This window comes from Euleptes europaea, chromosome 4 (assembly GCF_029931775.1).
Source record: "Euleptes europaea isolate rEulEur1 chromosome 4, rEulEur1.hap1, whole genome shotgun sequence".
In the NCBI taxonomy this organism is placed as follows: Eukaryota; Metazoa; Chordata; class Lepidosauria; order Squamata; family Sphaerodactylidae; genus Euleptes; species Euleptes europaea.
In genome coordinates, this window is record NC_079315.1 from 113,846,002 (window position 1) to 113,852,001 (window position 6,000).

Consider the following 6,000-nt stretch of genomic DNA (forward strand, 5'->3'; position numbering starts at 1 on the left):
GGGTATTTGGGGATCGATCCTGGGGAGGGTGGAGTTTGGGGAGGGGAGGGACTTCAGTGGGGCATAATCCAATAAGAGTCCACCTTCCAAAGCAGCCATTTTCTCCAGTTTTTTCTGTAGTCTGGAGATTGGCTGTAACTCCAGGAGATCACCAGTCACCACTTGGAGGTTGACAAGCCTATCTCACAGGGGCATCTGTCCTAGGTCAACCAGTCATTTCCCACTGGACTGTAAACCTGGGCAATTTATGTATGTGTACTTGGACTCACGTTAACTCCCGGACTCATCATCATCATTACCTTTATTAGGCATTTACATCAGTATACCATAAACAGAATTACAAAATCAGTTAAAACAGATTACATTAAAAGGACATTACTTAGAAGTACGTACAAACTGCTCGCGAATCCTTTTGTGCAGACAGGAGAAAACTAGCTACTTGTTGGGTAACGGTAGGGTTTCTATCAGATAAAAGGTATATCACCGACTGCTGATCTGAAAGACTCTGTTCACTAGGCAGTAGGGGTTTAATATAAGTATTCCTCGGCCTCATGTAAAGCTGGCAGTACAACAGCACGTGAGTTAAGTGTTCAGGATCCCCAGTCTTACATGGACAATACCTATCAATAAAAGGGATTCCTTTGTATCTTCCTTGTAGGATAGCTGAGGGAAGAATGTTAAGCCTAGCGAGCATGAAAGCTCTGCGAATGTCCGGTGACTCCAATAAGACAAGTAGGAAACTGCAGCTCCATAAGCCAGAGTAATACCATAAAACATGGGGGAACAGTGTCTATTAGCTAGGGAGGTTAGGGTCTGCATTTGTATATATAGTAGGCGCTGACGTATCAATCTAAATGCTTGCTCTTTCCCAAGCATCAAAAGAGAATCAAATGGGATACCAACAGACTTGATTTTCCTGATAATTAATTTTGACCACTGGCTTATGTAAGAATCTCCCAGCAATGCAGGAATATAGCCAGGGTATTCAGTTAGAAAGTGCAGACGTAACCAGAACTTAATGGTCTGGATCCAAGCTCTGGTCTCCAAAAAACCCTGTCCCGTCTCAAGGCACAGAGCTGCATAGCCTACGCAATTGGGGACACCAAGAATGTGGCATAAGAAGGTGGACTGAATCCTCTCAATGTCCTGATTAAAGGCACTTACCCAAATAGGAACTCCATATAGGAGTTGGGAGGTGGATTTAGCCTTAAACACTCGTAAGGCAGCAGGAATTAATTGGCCACCTTAAACATAAAAGAAACGAATTGTGGCCTCGTTATTACGTTTAGCTGAGGACATAGCATAGTTCCTGTGAGTTGTCCAATTGCTGTTGTATTGGAAATTCAGGCCCAAGTATCTAAATTGTTTCACTTGTTCAATTTCGTGCCCTTTAATTGTCCAACTGTGACGACTTCAAGATTTAGAGAAGACTAGGATCTTAGATTTCTTGTAATTGATGGATAATAAATTGGCATTGCAATAGCTTACAAACATGGTCAGCAGCCGCCTTAGCCCCTTCTGTGTTAGTGATAATACCGCAGCATCATCGGCATACAATAGTAGAGGGATGGAGGAAGGGCCCAGCTTGGGGAAATGGCCATTTACTGTTCTTAACGTTGGGTCAAGGTCATTTATAAAGAGGTTAAAGAGATAGGGGGCCAACACACAACCATGTTTCACTTCCTGGTTGGTAGGAATCTCTCTGGTTAGCTCACCACGTGAGCCATAGCGAACCTGGCAACTAGTTGTTAAGTGCAATTTTTGGACAAGGAAAAGGGGTCTCTTGTCTATTGAGGTTTTGCTCAGCTTGTCCCACAGGAGTTTCCTGGGTATAGAATCAAAAGCACTCTTTAAATCAAGGAAGGCTGCATAAAGTTTCTTCCCACCAGGGCCACTGTATTTCTCAGCCAAATGGGTTAGGGTACTCCTGGACTGTTTCGATTGTTCCTTGGAGTTACGCATGAGTTTCCCATCCATTAGAGATGACCTCACGGCCAGCCCTTGCAAATCCCAGGTCTTCCCATTGCTGTGAAATCCTAATTCTTCTATCTCCCCTGAGATTAGCCCGGGTGAAATCTCCATGCATAAGCCAAAGCATGGGACAGGGAAGCTGGGGTGCTGGTGGTGACATTTCTCTCTCAGTAAGCAATACAGCCAATTACAAAGCAGCATTTCAAGGGGCAGGGACTCAAATGCTTCCTGATCTTTCCCCCCACACATTCTTTCTGATCAGACATTTGCCTCAGTACTGGCTTTTAAAACAACGCTTGGGTTCCCACCCACCCCCATTCAGTTCCTTTTAAAGAGCTCCGTTAGTGGTTTTTAACATGGCACTTTGGTTTCCGCCGAGGGTAGATGGGAACTGGGCGTTTTTCTCACAACACACACTACAGCCAATTATAAAGCAGCATTTTCAAGGGGCAGGGACTCATGCTTCTGGATTCGAGCTGGTGAATTTGCTGGTGCGCAGCATTTTTTAGAATTCACAACGGAAAAGTGTGGGTCGAGCGATGATTTAAACCCCAGGTAAAACTCCCATGAATAAGCATCCTTGGGCAAAAAAGCATGGTTGCTTTAGCCTCCTTTATTCCCTGTTTCAGCCAGGATTCAGCCAGGATCGAACTCATGTGTTTTGCCGAACGTGCGTTCGATCCTGGCTGAAACAGGGAATAAAGGAGGCTAAAGCGACCATGCCCCTTGAGTGTGTTTATGTGAGATAAAGAAGGATTCCCCACCTCTCCTCTCAGGATCTATCTGACAGGGTGAACTTGGCATGTGAAGCTTGTGGGGGAAATTAACCCAGGAAGTCTCTCAAAGCCAAAAGAACAAATGGTAGAAACATTTTATTCTGTGAACAAACCAATAAACGGAAAACCTGGAATAAGTTTTGTTATTCTCTAAAGTGCCACCGAACTCCTGTTTTATACTCTGGAAGGAAATCTGTGTGAATCTTTTGCAGAAAAAAAAATAGACAAATGTCTTGTGGCATTTTAAAGACTAACAGATTTTTATTCCAGCATAAATTTTTGTGGGTTGTAGTCCGTGAAAATTTATGCTGGAATAAAATGTTATTAGTCTTTATAGTGCCACAAGATTCCAGTTTATTGAAGTCTATCTATGTATAACTGAACATATCTTCTTACCATCCATCTTCCTTCCTTCTCTGTATTGCATCTCTGGTGCTGAGTTTATTTTTATTTTTTAATTTACAGAATTTATATCCTGTCTTTCTGCCCTCGCAAGAGCCACGAAGGCAGCTGACAAATTAAAACACACATAATGAAAACACATCTTTAAAAAAATATCAAAATGAGATAAGATTCCAAGATGGTGTATTGTAACTTTTATTATTATTTTAACAGTAAATCACCAGACTTGTTAATTAGTTATAGAAAACTGTAAACTTTTGATAATGTTATTCAAATAATCAACCCCAGTGGTATAATTACGATAACTTTATTTACCTGTGCTACATTAGAGTTGTAAATGTTCTTTAACTATTCAGATAAAATCTATGTATGATGTTCAACTTTTCCCCTTTCCCTGTTTTCCTTCTGTACCCTGTTTTTTCTGCAATAAAATTCATTTAAAAAAATCAAAATGAACTAAAAAGAACAACACATCATTAAAGACAATTAAAACCAGAATTAAAGTACACACAAAGACATAAAAACAGCAATTAAGACATTGGGCAAGAAGGAGGGGTCATGAAGGGAACACCAAATGGAAGGAGAAAGTCTTCACCCGCTGGTAGAAGATGGCAACAGAAGGTGATAGACAAATTTCCCTGGGGAGACAGTTCCAGAGTTTGGGTGCCACAACCAAGAAGGACCTGTCCTAAATTGCCACCTGCTTACTCTCAGAAGGAGGTACCCAAAGCAGGACCTCCGAAGATGACCACAGTGGTTGGGTGGGCTCATAAAAGAGTAAGCAGTCCTTCAGGTATGTTTATCCTAAACCATTTTTTTGTACTGTTAAGTCACAGCTGACTTAAGGAGACCCTATAGGGTTTTCAAGGCAAGAGACGTTCAGAGGTCATTGCCTGACTCCGCATCACAACCCTGGCATTCCTTGGAGGTCTCCCATCCAAATACTTGACAGGGCCGACCATGCTTAGCTTCTGAGATCTGACAAGTTCAGGCTTACCTGGGGCTATCCAGGTCAGGGCTTTAAAGGTCAACACCTTGAATCGTACCCGGAAAGAAACTGGGAGCCATGGCAAGTGGGCCAAGACTGGAGTGATATGGTCCCTATGGCCCACTCCAGTCAACATCCTAGCATTCAGGGGCTGTATGCTCCTTGAGGCAGGGACCTTTTTTGTCATTTCTTAATGAAGCATGAAGAGGAAGAGTTGGTTTTTATACCCTGAATTTTTCTGCCTTTAAGGAGTCTCAAACCTGCTTACAATCGCCTTCCCTTCCTCTCCCCATAAGAGACACTTTGTGAGGTAGGTGGGGCTAGGAGAGCTCAGAAAGAACTGTGACTAGCCCAAGGTCACCCAGCAGGCTTCATGTGGAGGAGTGGGGAAACCAACCCTGTTCACCAGGTTAGCCTCCGCCGCTCATGTGGAGGAGGAATCAAACCCACTTCTCCAGATTAGAGTCCGCCATCCTTAACCACTACACCATGCTGACAGGGGTTTGCTAAATTGCTTCTGACACCCCTTATCTAGCAAGCTTTTCTGCCCCTGCTTAGTCACCTTGTAATAAACCATTTCTATACCTTGTCCTGCTGTGACAGAAGGTGGCAGAGATGTCTTCCAAAACGAAATTAATATTTTGGCATGCCGCAACACGAATTCCAATTAGCCACCTGGCACAAACTACCATTCTGCTGGGTTTCGTAGGGAGCCCGCTACAACCCCTTGCATTAGACAGGAGTGTGGCGGATAACTCCAGACAGGTAATGAGGATACACTCCACAAACCCCCCCAGGGCAGGCGTCTCTGCTCTGATTCTCGCTGCCCTGAGCTTTCCTGACACATTCAATTGTCTGTGTTTCCTTTCCAGCCCAGCTAGCCGCGATCTCTTATATTACCTGATGGATGTTAATTGCTTCTGATGATTGTGCTGTTAAGAGCTGGGGAGTTGCACAATTGCTAGAAGAGAAAAGAGAGGAATTGTTAGGCAGGCATGAAATAGGAAAAAAAACCCTCTCCATGCAAGGGACCTGTTTGAAGAACCTGCTGGCCGTCTTGGCGGTGGAGTTATTATTTCAAAGATAAGACCCATTTTCTTTGGCCTCTTGTTTGCCTTGGATAAACCGGCCCATTCGTTGCTCAGTGCCCTGAATTAAGAAAGCCAAAACTAAGCAGGGAACAAACAATGGAATCTACGTCAGGAAAGAAAATACCAAGACCACAGTTACACAGCCCGGATAACCTACGAGAACCAATGAACTCTGACCGTGAAAGCCTTCGACAATATAATGGAATCTACATTTTTGCAAATGTGTATATTAGTAAAATCAGTTTGCATTGTGCTCGCATAGATATATGTCCTGCCTAGGGTTTCCAGCTCTGGGTTGGGAAATTACTGGAGAGTTGAGAGTGGAGGGTGGGGAAGGAAAAGTTTGGGGAGGGGAGGGTAACGTTTGGGGAGGGCCCCCAGCAAGGTATAATGCCGTAGACTCCACCCTCACAAGCAGCCATTTTCTCCAGGGGAAGAGATCTCTGTAGTCTGGAGTTCAGTTGTCATTCCAGGAAATCTCCAAGCCCCACCGGGAGGTTGGCCATCCTAGTCCAGCCTTCTAGTCCCAAGTGTGGGAAGGGAGGGGTGGCATTCTCAAAACCCAATGGGTCCATGCCATGTTGTTTCCTATTAAGACGCAATATCGGGGAGGATATCAGGCTCCACCTCCATGTCTCCAGAGATTTCCCAACCTGAAGCTGGCAACTCTACTCCCATCCGGCTTTTAAACATCCATCCTAATTAAGAATTCTGGAGAACTTGAAAGCCTGCATACTGCTTTGTGCTATAATGGGTTAGTCCTAATAAAAGA